Below are 17,645 nucleotides of genomic sequence, written 5' to 3'. Positions count from 1 at the left end.
GATTAGCGTTTGATGCGTAGCAAGTGTCCAGTAGATACTAGTTCACTACTCTCCTGGGGGCCTGTTGGTGCTTAATACCTGCCTAGCACATTACAGGAGTTTGCTTCTTTAAAACCATGTATATAGTGCTTACTATATGCCAGGTACTGTTCTAAGATCTTTACACACACTAACTCATTCAAATTACAATAACAACTCAAATAGGTGGTCTTATCATCCCATTTAACAGATGAGGCAATTGAGATAAAAAGCAATTGAGCAATTTGCCTGAGATGGCACAGCTAGACAATGATGGGGATATGAACTCAGACTGTCCAGCCTCAGGGTCCCTGCTCCACTGTGCCATGTTGCCTCTTGTGTGATAAAAATTTATTGAATGAAAGAGTGAATGAGATGTTACTGTTTTTAGAAGTTGTGCTTTTATTCCAGGGAACTCTGAATATTTTGTGTGAAGTCATACCTGAAAATGAATCCCACAACTTCCCTTTTGAGGTAGAGCGTATTTTTAAAAACACTTTTAATGTATTACTGGTTCATTAATTGTGTTTAAGAAGACCATGGGAGGTCCTTGTTCCTGTGCTGAAGTCACTGTATTTGCTTTCTGGCATCTGATTAATTTCCATACAACAGTTCCAAGTTCTGAACAGGGAAATATCCTGCTCTAGAAATGGAAGAGGCATTGGGCTTACAGAGAAGAATGACACAACAATGTCAAAATTATTTAAAGGGGTAAGGTTGGGTATGAATTTTAGTCTTCCACATAACTAAAGCAATGAGTCTCCGACTTTTCCAGTCAGGAATCTTTCTTCTGTAGCTAAGCTTTGTAAACTTCTTGAGAGCTTTTACTTTTCAGTTTCAGTTTTAATTTTAGTTTTAACCTTAGCTTAACTTCATCTTATAATAATACTGGTGCTTCTTTTTCCTTCAGGATTTATTCATTCATTCTTTTTTATTTTCTTAAAGATTGGCACCTGAGCTAACATCTGTTGCCAATCTTTTCTTTTTTCTTTCTCCCCAAAGCCCCCCAGTATAGTTGTATATTTTAGTTGTGGGTCCTTCTAGTTGTGGCATGCGGGATGCTGCCTCAGCGTGGCATGATGAGCGGTGCCATGTCTGTGCCCAGGATCCGAACCAGCGAAACCCTGGGCCACCAAAGCGGAGTGCACGAACTTAACCACTTGGCCACAGGGCCAGCCCCTATTCATTCATTCTATAAATATTTATTGACCACCTACTATGTGCCAAACATTGCAACAGGTGCTAAAGATAGCGTGGTGAACAAAAAGACAAAGCCCCTGTCCTCATGGGTTCTCTAAGCTAATGGAGAAGACAGATAATAAGAGCAGTGCACAAACAAAATTACTAAAATTACAGCCATGGTAAGTGCTATGTACCTTCATGGAAAAGGCACATGAAAGCATATAATAGGGGGAGTTAATCCAGTTGAGGCCAGTTCTTCCCCCCAACAATGTTCCCTCCAGCACAGATAGCATTTCACTGCTAATTCCTACCCTAGCAGCACCTCTTAGACCCTATGCTTGCACATGTTAATCTCAAATTTCTGGAATCCATTTTGGCAGCCAATGTTTTCAAGAGAAAATGGCCCATTAAAAAGAATACCTTTAATTTATTATTTTGTTATTGCTTCTAGCAATTTTGTTGCAAAAGATAAAAACACAAAAACATCATTTAAAAACATCTGATTTCCATTAGTTCAGATACAAGTTTCTTTTCTTCTTCTTCTTCTTTTTTTTTTTGGTGATGAAGATTGACCCTGAGCTAACATCTGTACCAATCTTCCTCTACTTTGTATGTGGGACCCTGCCACAGTGTGGCTTTCACAAGTAGTGTGTAGGTCCACACCCAGTATCCAAACCCACAAATCCTGGGCCACCGAAGCAGAGCATGCAAACTTAACCACAACACCATCGGGCCAGCACCCGGATATCAGTATTTTCATCTTTGTGATTCAGTTAAGAAATGTGGGGCAAGTAGTAATTTACTCTGAGTAACATAAATCTTTACTATTTTAAAAAAAGAAACAAATAGCAAGAGAAAGGAGAATCAGAAACATTTATTTATATATTTATTATTCTTATCCTACATAGGACACAGATCTCTAAAGGGTAAGAGGAAAACTGACGACAGGCACTGCCCAAAGAGGACAGCCCTGCCATAGATGGTGAGTGGACATGGCCAAGAAACTCACAGCATCTCTTTCATGTGTGATGGGCCTGAGAGCCAGCTCTGGGCTGCAAACTCTCCTCTGGGAGACCATTAAATCAAATGCGTACGTGATGGGAGGAGACAAGCCAAGTTCAGGATTGGGGCCTCTTGGTTCCCCAGGGGAAGGTTGGGCTGTAACTGAGGTGTGAAAGGCAGTGGGATGGGCACTAATGGGCTCCCATCGGGATCCCCCAGCAGGGAAGGCTGTAGTCAGAGAGGAAGGGCTTCTTTGCCCTCCATCCTTCCCCACCCCGTATTCCCTTCTTTCACTCCTTTCTTTGTTATGCCAAGGGTTTATCCCTTGTTCATAACCAGTTTCTTCTATTGGATTTGGTCCTCCACCATATTTAGCTCACTGCCTTAGTGATTAGTGCTCACTAATCAGAGTGTGGTCCTCAGACCAGCAGCATCAGCGTCACCTAGGTGCTTGTTAGAAAAGCAAACTCTCAGGCCCCACCTCAGGCCTACTAAATTGGAATCTGCATTTTAAGAAGATCCCCAGATTTTTCCTAAGCACACTAAAATTGAAAAGCTTCACATTACCCTCAACAGCTTCCTGGACTACAAAATGGGCAAGGTCATTCCTGGCCCACCTTGCTCACAGTTCTGAACTGAAGATGCTCTGAGATAAGAGAAAAGAAAAGAAAAGCATTTTCAAGAGATAAAAATGATATACAACTATTAAACATCACTTTATTTTCACCTGGACAACTTGATTTACTCAACCCGTTTTCAGAGTGAACGATGAAAGATTAATCAGTGACTGTTTGATTGATTTTAATTGTTTCCATGACAGTTGGTCGTACTATCTTAAAGTGCTCTAGAGTTGTTTTATTTTGTTTAATGTGTAGATCACTGCACACTGGAATCTTCAAATTTTTTTTCTGAAAATCCAAAGCCTGACCCCTACTCCCAAAAAATCTCCCAAAGTGGATCTGGGGTGCAGCCTGAGCATACGAAAATTTTTAAAGTTCCTCAGGTGAATCTAATGTACCGCTATGGTTGAGAACCATTGATAGAGATGAATCAAGAGATGAGCAGAGTTACACATGTTATGTAATAAACAAATGTAGAAACAGTAATGAAACAAAAGAATGGCACAAGCTGCAATTCTAATTCCAGGAATCTATCCTACAAAAATACGTGAACAAAGATGTATGTTCACAGAGGCTTCCTGTAGCATAGTTTGTAATAGCAAACATTGGGAACGTTTAATATTCGCCAATTGGTGAGTGATTACTTAAGTAGGGCATGTCCATATAATGCAATACTGTGCTGATGTTAAAAATGAATGAGGAATGGGTCAGCCCCGTGGCGCAGCAGTTAAGTGCACACATTCTGCTTTGGCAGCCCGGGGTTTGCCGGTTTGGATCCCTGGTGCGGACATGGCACCACTTGGCAAGCCATGCTGTGGTAGGCGTCCCACATAGAAAGTAGAGGAAGATGGGCATGGATGTTAGCTCAGGGCCAGTCTTCCTCAGCAAAAAGAGGAGGATTGGCAGCAGATGTTGGCTCAGGGCTGATTTTCCTCAAAAAAGAAGAAACAAAAACAATGAGGAAGACTGATATTTACTGCCATGAACATATCCCCAAGATATATACTACTAAGTTTTTAAAAAGTTATGTAAGAATATGTGATATATGATCTCATTTAGGTGAAAATATGTGTGCATATATACAGACATATGTATGTAAATGTTTAGAAAGATCACTGAAGGCTACTCACCAAACTATTGACAGTGGTTACCTCTGGGAAGAGGAATGGGAGGAAAAGGGACTTTTTGCTGTGTAAACTTCTAAATATTTTACAACAAAAATGTATCCATGCACTACTTGTGTAACTATTCAAAACACATTCCGGGGCTGTTGGATGTCATACCATCTGTAATCCTGGATTACAGACTATTTAAAGTAATTATTATTTTAATATCAGAATCTTGAATGCCTAATGTTATAACAAATAATATAGTGACTGACAAAAATAAAACAAATCTATGATACCTACACAAAACAAAAACTGCTAAGGCACCCAAGGTTTTCGTTGTTAAACCCATCACTTCTCTACTCTGGGATTACTGGGCTCCTATTGCTGGCTTCTCTAGATACTTTCCCATCCAACGTTGTACTTGGCATTGTAGACGTGGACTCCAATAACCTCTCTGGTTCCTCAGATAACTCACTCATGCCAGCAGACCTCCCTCTTTGAAATGGTGATTAAGCACTGGAAGTGCATAATGAGAGAAATTACTTATGAATCTGTGCCTCTCAGCCCGAGGCCACAGCTCTTTCTCTGAGAGAAACTCAAGGATTTTACCCTAATAGCATTGGAACAAAGTTAGGACTGAGGCAGGCCGACAAAGAGTGGGGCCCCGCTGACAGCTTATTAGAAACTGTCCTTCTCCTGCTCTCTTTCTCATTTCTTCAAGTTACAAAGCCTGACACAGTTTGATGGGAAAACCAAGGCGGTAACATCCCCCGGGGCAACAAGGTCCCTGCTCATCTATCTTTGTTTGACAGATAAGGAGAGTAGATGTCACCTACAAAACGCTTCACTCACCTGAGCCAAGGGTGCCAGGACAGGCCTGTCACCCTCACAGGACCCTACGGGAGGAATCCAGACAATGCCCACCTACCACGATTGAGATTTCTCTCAAAAGAAAACCATGTTAACCAGATACTTCCTGAAAACCAAATGCCCACTCTAGTCGACCTCAGAAAAGTGCATAACACCTAATAACTCAAAGAAAGCTACACTTTGATTTACAAACGTCTTTTTTCAGGTTACACCCTCTACCTGATCTTTGAGGGCTGGTGACCATCTAAGCTCTGAGAATTTCATCTGAGGTTCCAGGCGGAATGTCTGGGTCTCCATCTTTGCCAAATTACCAGGAAGGGGAGTGTGACAGAACGAAAGAAACACCTCTCCACTCCAGACTGCAGAGCGGGGAACACATTGGGATCTCAACTCAACTTTCTGTTAGTGGTTCTTGGACCTTACATGCCTCAGAAAAATCTGCGAAGCTCATTTAAAATGAAGATCCTGATTCAGTAGGTCTGGAGTAGGACCAAGGAGTCTGCATTTTAACAAAGTTTCTCTAGGATTCCGGATGCAGGTGATCCTGGGGCCCCACTTTGAGAAGCATCGCAGCTACCTGCTGCTACCTCAGGCAGCGCCTCCAGCAAGGGCTGCTACTGGTGCCTCCAGCACACCTCTTAGCGAGAGCTCCTCTCCTCCTCATCGGCCAACAAGACCAGAGCAGGTTGTGACAGCTGTTCCCCTTAGAGGTGGAGCCATTTGTCTCCAGGATTCTCCTGGGGTCCCAGAGGCCACTCCCAGCAGCAGACGCATCTACCAGAGACCAATATGTCAGAGACCCCTGTAGAAGGAAAGTCCTGCTGGGCCCCGTGCTGCCACATGGTCAGAGTAGTGGCTGATTTTAACCAACTGCCTTTTGTTAGATCACACGTTCTTAAACCTCAGTATACGTCAGAAATGTTGAGGGAGCTTGGTTAAAGTGCCTGGACCCAGGCCCATCTCAGGACCACCTCTGGGAGAGAGGCGGGTCATCAACAGTTTGACAAGCTACAGGATGATGCAGATGCACACCAAACTTCGAGAACTAACATCTAGAACAAAAGCAACAATCAGAGAAATAATATTATTTTTAAAGTCCAACCACTGTATTGTAAAAACTGAAGTCTAAAACATTATTAACACCGAACACAACTGGTTCTCCTTCCTTGCTCTCTTAACATTCCTAATAATTTTCCACCCAAGTATTCAAATACTTTCCTAGAGGGAATAGCGACCAGATTGCCTGACTTACTAAGTACAAATATGCTGTGGTTTAAGAAAATCTATACTCAAAATTCTAAATTTTTTTAAACTAATTAGAGATTATTTTTATCATCACAAAAAAATTATAGTGAGAGTAATAACTGATACTTATTAAGTTCTAATTATGTGCCGGGTACTGCTCTCAGCATTTTTTCAAGCGTTGAAATAGCTGATATCTATTGAGTACTTGCTTTGTAATGAAAAAGATTATTTCATTTAGTCTTTCATTTCATCTAAGCATTTTAGATGGAGTAACAGATGAGAAAACTGAGGCACAAACAAGTTAATTTACTCACCAAAGGTTGCACAACTGTTAAGTAGTAGAGCTAAAATCTGAACCCAGAGACTAATTCTTAACCATTATATTGCCTCACTCTTATCAATGATAATCGTGCTTTATTCAACAAATATCTGTTATAAGACTATTAACTGTCAATATTGGGGTTCTGTTCTAAGCATACAGTGACAAACAAGACAAATACAGTCCTTGCTTTCATGAGGCTCACGATCTAATGAGCAATCCAAATGTGTCAACAAGTCATTCAATGCAGTGCAAAGAGCACAATAACAGGAAATCGCTGAGGTAGCTGCTAAGACACAAGACCTAGACCAGGAGAATCAAGGAGGGTTTCTCAGAAAAAGTGAGGTGTGAGCAGAGATCTAATGGATCAGTACAAATTAGCAAGAAAAGAAAAGGAGAAACGAGGCTCAAGGCTGAGGAGACGGTAGTTGTAAAGGCCCAGAGTGAAGAGAGCACATGACATGGTTAGTCAAAGAAATGAGATCAGAGATTTTTTTTTTTTTAGGAAGATCAGCCTTGAGCTAACATCTGCTGCCAATCCTCCTCTTTTTGCTGAAGAAGACTGGCCCTGAGCTAACATCTGTGCTCATCTTCCTCCACTTGATATGTGGGACGCCTACCACAGCATGGTTTGCCAAGCGGTGCCATGTCTGCACCCGGGATCCGAACGGGTGAACCCTGGGCCACCGAAGCAGAACATGCACACTTAACCACTGTGCCACCGGGCCGGCCCCTAGTCAAAGAAATGAAAAGTGGTTTGGTATGACTGGAGCAGAGAGGGAAGAGGGCAGTGTGGAGTGTGAGACTGGAACCAGATTTTGAAGGACCATGTAAAGCATGTTACTGTGTGGGAAATGGGGCTCTACTAAAAGTTGTCAGTCGGAGCTAGGAGAGATTCAGCCTGATCCATTGACTTGTATGTCATGGGCATGAGGTAACTGAAGCCATGGGAGGATATTACCGGAGGAAGGGAGAAGAGGGCCTCAGACAGCAGCCTTGGGAACATCAGCATTTTAGGGTTGGAAAGAGAAGGAGGAGCCCCCAAAAGAGACTCAGAAGAGGTAGGAGAGGTGACATAATTTGCCCAAGATGACAAAGCTATTAAGCGGCAAACTTAGAATTCACATGTCTCTATTCCAAAGCCACGTTCTTGACCTCAACACCTCTTAAATATTGTTCTCCCTTACAGCCTAAAATTACCGTTGATGTACACATTTTATTATATGTATTTTTCAGAGGTTCATTTATACAACACAAAAATTTGTCAAGGAATTTGTTCAGTGCATCCTTGAGTTGCATTAAGGAAGCAAACTCGTGAAACACGCTTCCAGCTGAGCCCTCATCTCCCCGCTTCCGTGCCCTGCCCTGTCTTTGGTTTGGATCTGCTCTCATTCTACCTAAGAACGCCTCCTAGGGCATAGCCGTGCACAGCCCATTGGTGAATGCTTAGGATTTCTCTTCAGAAGTCCTCCCATGTGGCATGTGGCACAAGGACACCTATACAAATCCAGGAACCACTCTGGGCATCCATAATTCTCCAAGGAGCAAACCAGACATTAGGAATGACCTTGTTCTTTACAACATGTGTGTCTTCTCCAAAAGAAATTAATGAAAACTCTGGCTGCTTTTGTTGACTGTTTGTTGTTTTATTAAAGCAATAAATGCTCATTCTCAAAATACATATATAATTAGGTACAGGATATACAACAGTTTAGAAGTTATAAAGTAAAAATAAATTATTAAATTCCTCTGCCTGTCTCCCCTACCCCATTGCCTATAACCCCATTCCCAGAAATACCATTGTTAACAATTAAGTGTATATCCTTACATACATTTTTCTACACACATATGAATATAGTTTTTAAATGAAAAGGATCCTATTGTCTGTATTGTTCTGAGACTTGCTTTTGAAACCACGCGGTGGCCATCTGTCTCCGTCAGTGTGTATAGCTGTACCTACCTTACTCTTTCCGCGTGCCAGTCGACCATATGAAGCTGTCATTTCTTTGACCAGTCCTCTATTGATGGCCATTAGGATTGTTTCTGGCTTTTCTTGGCCCGCTTTTATTGTACAGAGTGTGAGGGGCCCAAAAGAATGTCATTTGGGCTCAATTTGGGGCTGATCATTTTTCTGGATTTGCCATTGTCTGCCCTTTCCTTTCCTCCCTCTGAGCTTGTTGGATGTTTCCCTGCTGCTGTTCGCTCTAATCTTGCTGCTACGCGATTAAGGTATGTTTGTTGCTTTAAAGATCTCCTTACAGAGTCTAGGACTCTTTGGAGGAGGTTAAGTTCAACAAATAAACAAACTATTGTCCTAACTTTGCATTCTTTTTCTAGAGGATTTCGGAGGCACTGGAAGAAGTTCTCTTGTTATCTGGGAATCAGCTTAAAAACTTCAAGTCATGTTTCAACTATGCTTTTCATTTCCTTTTAAAGAGCATTCTAGGGAGAGATTGACTGAATATGTTTAAATTGAAGGCACATCCTATAACTTCAAAGAGTTTGCCAGCTCCTATAGCCTGCTGGGAGGCAAAATTAGCATTGGGGGAAACACTTAGAGAGCAGTTGAGTGCTAAATTATGTGGCACAAACCCCAGGGCAGAGAGAGCTTGGAGGAGTTCTCTGCCTCTGAGGGGAAGGTGGAATTTGAGCCGGTTTAGGAAGCAGGAGGTAACATTCTGAGAAGTCTAAGCAGAAGCCGGAAGGCTTTTCAACTACCTAATAGCTTTTCATACCTTTTTATTATCTGACATTTTTCAAGTGTTTCTTTAGGGTCTGCCTACCCCCATGAGAGCCTAAGCTTGATGAGGGCAAGGACCCTATCTTGCTCACCACTGAAGCCCCAGTGCCTGGAATAGTGCCTGCCACATAGTGGATGGTCAACGGATCTGTGAAGAAATGAACAAATGAACCAACGACCGTGGGGCGTATGAGGAACAGTGAGAAGACTGGCCTGTTTGGAAAGAAGCATCTCTCCTTGGGAAGTGGGGGACTCTCCAACAGGCCAGCAGCACGGCAGCCAAGTGGGCTTGTGTGAGATTCAAAACACAGAGGCTACTGGAATCAGGTGAACAGGCTACGGGAGCCACTGATGATTGCCAAGGTGGACCCTGAATAGATTGCAATAGGGCATTTGAAACTGAAATTAAATTAAAACAGAAACGAATAAAACAAGATTGTTCTGCACAGCCTACTGGAACTCTGTGCTTGATCAGCTGACAATTATACTCAAAAACAATAAAAAGGATTTGTTCAGTCCTACCTTTCCCTTGTTAAGAACACAGGTTCATTCTTGTCTTATTGAACCAGTTGTCACCAAAAAATGTTTTGTTTTGTTTTTTCATAAACTGTTGTTCTGTAAGTCTTTCCATCGTATACTTGTACAATTGATTATTGGACCCAAATGCAGTGTTTCACATTTATTCCTGGCACATCTGACCGTATTGATTTTAGACCATCTTTCAGCTTATGGGATTCATTTTAAAGCTTGATCCTCTCATCAATCACAGTAGCTATTCCTCTTAGCATGGTGTCATCCATATATATGATCTGCAAATCCCCCAAGGATTCGGATGCCTGGAGATAATTTGGAGAGTTCTAAAGGGCAAGGAGAGTTTACCAGCTGACACACCATCAGCCAAGGATAAAAAAGAAATGACTTTTGGCACTAAGACATGGGTACCTGGGGCAAAGCTTGAGGGTATTGGGAAAGGAGAAACTGTTGGAAGTCCAGGTTAAAACAAGCCAAGGTCGGAATCTCCAGCTCAAGCAACCCAGCAGGCATCTTCTAGGAAGCAGCATTTTAGAAGCAAAAGGGGAAAAAAGTAGCTTGACAGGTTTTGAGGCAGGTAGGCGGGGAGAAAGGCATGCTGTTCTGCTTAGAAGCAAACCTGGGGGTAAGAAGGATGACCAACCAACTGAGACTGTGACCCTCACCCCCTGGCAGGCGGATAGTGAATTCGTTAGAATCATGGACTACTCCGAATATCCTTCTCCTCTAGCTCTCAGGAGTAAATCCCACTTTGGTGTTTTAAGATGTTTCTCCTCCTTTAGCTAATCTCCAGGTTTTTCACTGGAATTCTCCATCATTGAGTCTCCTTTGTACCTCTCCTCTCCCTCTGCCTCCGTTGTAAACTTAATTACAATTGGCTTACATCTCCAGTTATGGATGGGTACATTTTCCATCTGCTCTAAACAAGTACGCCCATCGACAGCACCATTCCCTGCTCCTCCCACCTCCCCCGCCCCATCCCTTCTCCCTGTTAACTTCATCTTCTTAAGCAGCTCAGGAACACAGATGTTTTCACCCTGTCGCTCCAGCATAAGGGTATTTTCCCAGTGTCTCTCTGTGTGTATGCTCCAGGCACCATCTCTCTAGGGAGGGAGAGAGTAAATGTTTTCATTCCAAACCCTCAGGGTCAGGTCTTGTTTGTCTAAACTGTGTTTGTTGCTGTAATTATCAGATTAGCTGATCTCTGTAGCAAGTTGGGGGCAGGGGAGGGGGGAGTATTAACCCTTTGTAGGATGGTTGCTGTGCTTTGTCATGGAAATACCTTTGGGAGGAGCTGTCATTTCTCTTCTAACCTGGAAGATTTGGCTAGAATTCTTTCAGTCAGCCTTAATAGGCGTCAGTAATAGTCTGCTCTGACTATCCAACCAACCAATGGGCTCCACTGCTGAGATCCAAAAGGCATTTAGCAGAGATGGAGGGTTGAAAGGGCATCTCTCCAGGGATCTGCTGGGAAAAGAAAGAAATGGAGCTTAAAGAGGATCTGGATAAGTAACTCGACAAAGAGTATCGGTGTCTCTCAGGCCGAATAAGGAAACCAGGAGTATGCACTGGACATCTTCAGCTTGTCTGCCCACCCCTCCCCCTTAGCATGAATGCATTGAGACTACCAGGCCCCGTTTAGGTTTGTTTGGGGATTTTCTGTTGTTCCAAAGAATATTAAGAGCATTTTTCACTGCTGCTGGTTTAACAAAACCAACAGCCTCCGCTTGTTAAGATGTCCCCAAACCTTTGTCATCAGACTCAAAACGTTGGTCATTTTCTCATCTGCTCTTGCCTCTCACCGACAGCACCACTGAGCTTCTGTCTGCTCTCCAAAGATACATAAATAAAGAGATTGCCCTCTCCACTCAACTCCAAGGGTAACAACTCCTTTGCATTTTATTTATCTATTTTACAAAGGAATAAAGCTTGTCTCCTCAGAAGTATTATAGGCTCTTGGAAGACAAGAACTATCCTTGAGTCCCATACATTGGTTACCTGGTAGAGGACTGAAACACATAAATAGGAGGTGCTTAGTGAACATTTGTTGTTGACAGCATTTTTCTAAACTTCTTTTTTCTATTTCTCACCTCTGTTCCTCTGTTTTGTGTTTGATTTTTTATTAGTTTGATTGTTTGCAGATCCTTTATTTCTGGATGGGTCCTCCAATTCATACTCATCAACTCTTTTCCTCCTCTTCACTACAAATACACACAGAGAAAGAAGGAAACTAACATTTAGTGAGCATCTATATACAGAACACTATGCAAACTTATTCCATGTGCTTTTAAAATATCTTGTTTGAAACCCACGTTGGCTTGTGAGGTAAGTGCTATCACATGGAAGGAAGCAGAGACTCGGAGAGTTAAGTCACATACACAAGCTCCTACAACTGTTAGGGGTAGAGTGAGGATTGAGCCCCAGGTATGTGTGACCCTAACATCCACACAAATCCCATCGTTAGAGCTCCAGAAGTGGAGAAAAGTTCAGACAATTAGGGAAAACACACTTTTGCCCAAAATCCGACTAAAATCAACAAATCTCCAGTATTTTTCCCCCAACAAATACAGCTATAATAATAGCTGTATTAAAAGTAAAAGAAGCTTGAGCCAGCCCTGATGGCCTAGCAGTTAAAGTTTGGCGTGCTACACTGCAGTGGCCAGAGGTTGATTCCTGGGAGTGAAACCACATCACTCATCTGTCAATAGCCATGCTGTCCTGCTGGCTCACATAGAAGAACTAAAAGGACTTACAACTTACAAGAATATACAACTATGCACTGGGGCTTTAGGGAGGGGGAAAAAAAAGAGAGAGAAAGAGAGAGGGGCCAGCCCAGTGGCATAGTGGTTAAGTTTGCACATTCCACTACACACTGCTCATCAAGCCATGCTATGGCAGCATCCCACATACAAAATAGAGGAAGATTGGCACAGACGTTAGCTCAGGGCCAGTCTTCCTCACCAAAAAAAATAAAGAGAGAGAGGAAGATTGGCAACAGATGTCAGCTGACGGTGAATCTTTCCCAGCAAAAAAAAAAAGAATTCAAAGAACACTTGAAAAAAATAAATAAATAAAAGAAGCTTGAACCCAATAAACAAATTCTGAACAATATTTTATACAATAAAATAGTTTTGGAATTGCCTTAGCATCGTTATAAATTGAATTTGACTCATCTGTGCATGTCCATACTGTTTATAAAGCTGCCATTGTTTGAAGGCAAATATGATTTTAAAATGTTCGAGGTAGCCCACACATGATGCACCAAACTCCTATTGAAAAGAACAGTTGCTGACATAGCATATTGCCGTGTACTGAGAGGACGAACGTCTTTCCTCTCTACCGATGTTGCCAGATCTGGTTCCAAATGTGGATGGAGCACAGACAGAGGTTCTTGGGAAGAAATGTTCTCAACCAGAATTGGGCAGGAGTTTCCATATTGTGCTCCTGGGCTGTCACAGGAGCAGAGTTCAGGTGAATTTGGATGGAAGCAAACAGCCAGGAAGCCAGCTCCCTCCTTCCGGCTAGCGAGGCGTTCTGTTCAACACGCAGCCCAGCTAAGAGGCTGTGCATCTTCTTGTTCTACACAGGGTTCCCTCTCCCTGTCACCTGTTCTCCCACTGCACCTGACATCCTTCACCACAAGCCGCACAGGAGAAAGACCTGACAGATCTTGAATAGGTCAACTGAACTGCGTTTGTCAGTTGTTCTGATAGGAGAGTCAATGGCAGAGAAGTTGAAATGATTGTTTCGTTCCTGATCCAGAAATCTCACTCTAACTTGGAGAGAAATTCACTTGGCTACATTAAAAAAGTTTTTAAATAGACTGGGATATGGAAAGAGAGATAATATAAGTGCCTGAAAATAAATTCAAAGACAAACTTATTTTAAAAGATAAAAAGGTAGGAAAAATAGAAAAGTGATTCTGGCACCTTGTGCAGAGTATTAGCTACATGTAGAGCAAAACGAGGCAGATTCTTATGAAAAAGAATCTCAGGTTCCTATAATACCTTACTTGATCCTAGCTATGAACGATGAGCTAGTTGTTATTAAGACATTTGAGATCCTACTCTACCGCTAACAGCTGTGTGACCTAACATAGGCACATAACCTCTCTGGGACTTTTCTGGGTAGTTGAGGATTGGACTAGAAGACATCTAGAGTCTTCTTTTGTTGATGTGCCATCATATTCTGGGCCCCTGTAGGGAAGCAAATAGGAAAAGCTGTCTGGGGAAATCATATTCTCTTGATTTAATATATGCAAAATTCTTAGAATAATGCCTAGCACATAGTAATTCTATAGAAGTGTTAGCTATTGTTATTATACATGATGATGAAGCCAATGAGGTTGGATCCATGCACTGCAAACACATTTTTACCTCCACATCTGTAAATTTTAAAAAGACAAATAATCCAGTATTCTGATAACTTTAAAGCCTTTTCTCTTGCAAAGACCTTGATGGAAAGGGAATGACCTATGGCTACTGAAAATTAAGAGTAACTATCATTCACGGGAGGATAGTTTGCTAAACAAACAACCACCATGACCAAACATAGGAATGTTTTCTTTGAAAATTTAGCTTTCTTATTTGGCCACGGAATGGATTGGGCTGCCTTGGGAAGTGGTTAAGTTTCCCCTTCCCCGAATGCAGACGGTTAGATAGACTGCATTGACTTAGAAGAACCTTTCTGACAAAGTCTCTGTAATTCCAAAGCAAACACTATCAAGAATTACAAAGCGTCCCAATGCCTATGGGCAGTAGAGTCGCAGAGGCTGGACTTCAATGGCGTAATGTCAGCCTGGAACATCTTGCACTTTGAGTGGTGACGTGCCTTCTAAGCCTTTAGTCAAACGGTGATCCATGGAGTGCGTTACTGAGCAGTATCCTAGTTCATTCTCTCTTTTCAATGCTGAGACTAAGAAGTGAAAGCTCTAGGGGAATAACAGAGCCACATAATAAGAGAAGGGCCAGAACCCAGAGCTCTGGGTTTTTTCTAGCTTTTCCTCCCTGTGAAGAGATGGAGTTATCTTGGGCTGACGATATAGACCTTAATGTGAGTAGAAACTCATATGCAGTGTTAGAGTAAGATGAATGACAAGACAGAAAAGGAGATAAATAATTGAAAGAACAGAAGGGCAAAGGGCAGGATATAGAGAGTTGTAGAGGAAGAGAAAATTAGGAAATGAAGCGACTTTTAAAAAAAAAGGTTATACTCTGAATGAAAGAGAGATAGAGAGAGACAGCATTTAAAAAGGAAAGGATTGCAAAGAAAGAAAGATGGTAACATGGCTTACTCTAAGAGAGAAATTAGGGTTAAAAAAAAAAAGAAGTCTATTATGATTTAACCTAGGTTATCTGGTGGGAATATCCACAGGAGATGATAGCTGCCTCTTTGCAAAAGAGATTCTTAGCCAGAGATCTCAGAATCCTATTCCCCCGGGGATCTCAGCCTATCCTGTAACACTGATCCCCTGATAACATTGTAATTAGAAGCAAAGCATCTTTTGAAAATGGTTAAATAATTGATTTGGTCCCATGACTGTGCAGAAACAATAAAAATCATAAATCTTAGGGCTGGCCCAGTGGCCGAGTGCTTAAGTTCGCGCGCTCCGCTGCAGGCGGCCCAGTGTTTCGTCAGTTCGAATGCTGGGTGCGGACATGGCACTGCTCATCAAACCACGCTGAGGCAGCGTCCCACATGCCACAACTAGAAGGACCCACAACGAAGAATATGCAACTATGTAGCGGGGGGCTTTGGGGAGAAAAAGGAAAAAAATAAAATCTTTAAAAAAAAAATTGTAAATCTTAAAGACTTTGCATGAGTCTTTTTTTTTCCTTTTTAAAGAACTGGTGAAGTCTAAGCCAAATTTTCACCAGCATTTCACTTGCAAAGGTGCGTCCCACAGAGGGAGATTTTTCTTTACCTAAATTGAATACCGTTAATATGCCACACAGCATTAGTTGGGTTGTGAATAGGTAAATAGAAAGGAGAGTGTTCTTACATATGCAGATTTTTAACATGACATTAAAAAAATAAATTTCCAAATAAATTCATTGGGTTTTATCCTCTGTCTCGAGGTCTTTTTTTTTTTTTTTTTTTTGAGGAAGATTAGCCCTGAGCTAACTACTGCCAATCCTCCTCTTTTTGCTGAGGAAGACTGGCCCTGAGCTCAGATCTGTGCCCATCTTCCTCTACTTTCTATGTGGGACGCCTACCACAGCATGGCTTGCCAAGTGGTGCCATGTCTACACCCGGGATCCGAACAGTGAACCTTGGGCCACCAAAGCGGAACGTACGAACTTAACCACTGCGCCACTGGGCCTGCCCCTGTTCTTATCCTCTTAATCTTTGGAGCAATATCTTATTTTTGGAGCGATCTAATGCCAAACTTAGTGAGTAGGACCCAGGTGTAGTGCCAGCTGTTCCCTCTTAGTAATTCTGCTGCTAGACCAGGGGTGTCAGAGCTGGGAATATGACAGTGATAGCAAGGGGCAGCTGAACATATGTCAGTAGCTCCAGAGGAATCCTTTATTCACCCTCCCCCACAAGCTGAGTAAGAGCAGCTGCAGTGGTATAGAGAAGTGAGTGAAGGCTAAGAGGTAACAAGAGGAAGGCTTTTTAAAAATGCAGATTTGTTTGGAAGAGATAGATCATTTAAATTTCTTCAGCTTTCGGAAAGGAATTATTAATCCCCATTCCCTTCTCGACATCACTGTTACCACTCTTGGTTGACTGTGGGGTGGTTGATCCGGAAAACCTTCAATGCCTTCCAACCCTCTGAGTCGACAGTTCTCTACTCTGCTTTCGTATTTCTTGCTTCTTTCTTTCTATGGTGTCTCTTTATTGGGATCTGAGGTTCAGAGAATAATGTAAGGATAGACCTGGGAGCAGGGATGACTCACATGACAGCTTAACTGTATTGCTATGGTTCAGTTATCTCTTTTTCTGGTGGAAAAAACCTGGAAGAGTTGGTTCCAGGTCCACAGAGAGGTTGCTTGTTATTAGGTATTAATCACCATTGGAAGCAGAAGCCATATTTCAAAATAGCGGAATGTTATTTTATTAACAACCATAATGATGATGAACTAAGTAATTTGATAAGTACTTAAAGATAAAATCATAGAACCTGCTCTTCAGGGGCTCACAAATCCAAAGTGATAGCCCTAGGTCCCTACAGTTTAATAATAATCACCACTGCCTGGTCTTGAGTACCTAGGTGCTGGGTACAGTGCTGAACACGTGGCATTCATCAAGTTATTTAATCCTCATAACATCCCAATGAGGCAGGGACTATTGTCATTCCCACTTCACAGATGAGGAAGTGGAAGCATAAAGATTAAATGATTTACCAAGATCGCTCAACTCAGATTGAGATTGAAATATGCTTGAAGGCACCTTACTAGACTGCCTTCGCAAGTCCCCTTTCAGAATCTATTTGATGACTCAAGATTGACTGCGAGAGGAGTGAGGTCCCCAGATTCATCTCACTCCTGTTATAACACTCGTTTTGAGGATTCACGCTTGGACCTGCTCCCATGAGCCTTTTCTTGCTGTGTCACCTGAGATCCAACCTGCTTTAACCTGTCTGTTCTCTTACCTGTCTGAACCTGCAGATGCCCACACTGAGGGATCTTTGGCCTTTGGCTCCTCCCTCTCTTACCCCATCTCCACCAATCCATCCACAACCCTAACTGCATCAAGCCTTCTCAGCAATGGTGGTGTTACCCCCAACTAACTGCGCATGCCCCTGATCTTTGGGGCTCCTACCTGTGCTGTTTGTTCCCTTCCTAAATCAAACGAGTGGCTGAGTCAAGGAGCATAAAGTTCCTTCAAGACACGAAATCTTGCTCTCTGGAATCTTGTCCTCCAATCCAAGGCATGGTGTCTTCTTTTCAAGTACTTTCTGCCCGTAGCAACAGTCCAATAAAAACCTTCCTCAGACTCTATGCTAATTTGGAATTTAAAACCACTAGCTTTGGGAGACTACACAAAGTATTCATGTAACTAGG

The 17,645-nt window shown here is 42.3% G+C and overlaps 1 long non-coding RNA gene across 3 annotated transcripts in view; it reads right to left on the bottom strand.

Moving 5' to 3' along the window:
• Nucleotides 1-8,000: 8,000 nt before the first annotated feature.
• LOC138915748 (uncharacterized) overlaps nt 8,001-17,645 on the bottom strand; it is a 68,138-nt gene continuing 58,493 nt past the window's right edge. For 2 of the 3 annotated variants that reach the window (XR_011421937.1, XR_011421938.1), the window contains exons 3-5: nt 11,727-11,837; nt 10,919-11,100; nt 8,001-10,739 (exon numbers count right to left, since the gene is read on the bottom strand). This is a non-coding gene — a long non-coding RNA (uncharacterized lncRNA). Of the gene's footprint in view, nt 10,740-10,918; nt 11,104-11,726; nt 11,838-17,645 lie in introns of all 3 variants that reach the window. The other variant, XR_011421939.1, reaches the window with a different exon arrangement.

This window comes from Equus caballus, chromosome 1 (assembly GCF_041296265.1).
Source record: "Equus caballus isolate H_3958 breed thoroughbred chromosome 1, TB-T2T, whole genome shotgun sequence".
NCBI lineage: Eukaryota > Metazoa > Chordata > Mammalia > Perissodactyla > Equidae > Equus > Equus caballus.
This window is presented reverse-complemented; position numbering and strand designations above follow the sequence as displayed.